Here is a 218-nt window from a genome sequence, read left to right on the forward strand (position 1 = left end):
TCCCTTCCCGGGCTCGGCTCCCCTCCCCACCCCCACGCCCGCCCCCTCCTCCCCGCCGCTTTCGGCTTGGGTCTGGGGCCGTTCGGCCGCCCGCAGAACTTCCTCTCCTGCAGCCGAGTTCTCCTCGTCCCGCCTCCCGGGCTCTCGGGCAGCCGGAGCGCGCGCGGGCGGCCGCACCGGGCGAGCCGCACGGCCGGGGGCGGGCGCCGGGGGTGGGG

The sequence above is a fragment of the Herpailurus yagouaroundi genome, unplaced genomic scaffold (genome assembly GCF_014898765.1).
Source record: "Herpailurus yagouaroundi ecotype Mexico unplaced genomic scaffold, PumYag 188, whole genome shotgun sequence".
In the NCBI taxonomy this organism is placed as follows: domain Eukaryota; kingdom Metazoa; phylum Chordata; class Mammalia; order Carnivora; family Felidae; genus Herpailurus; species Herpailurus yagouaroundi.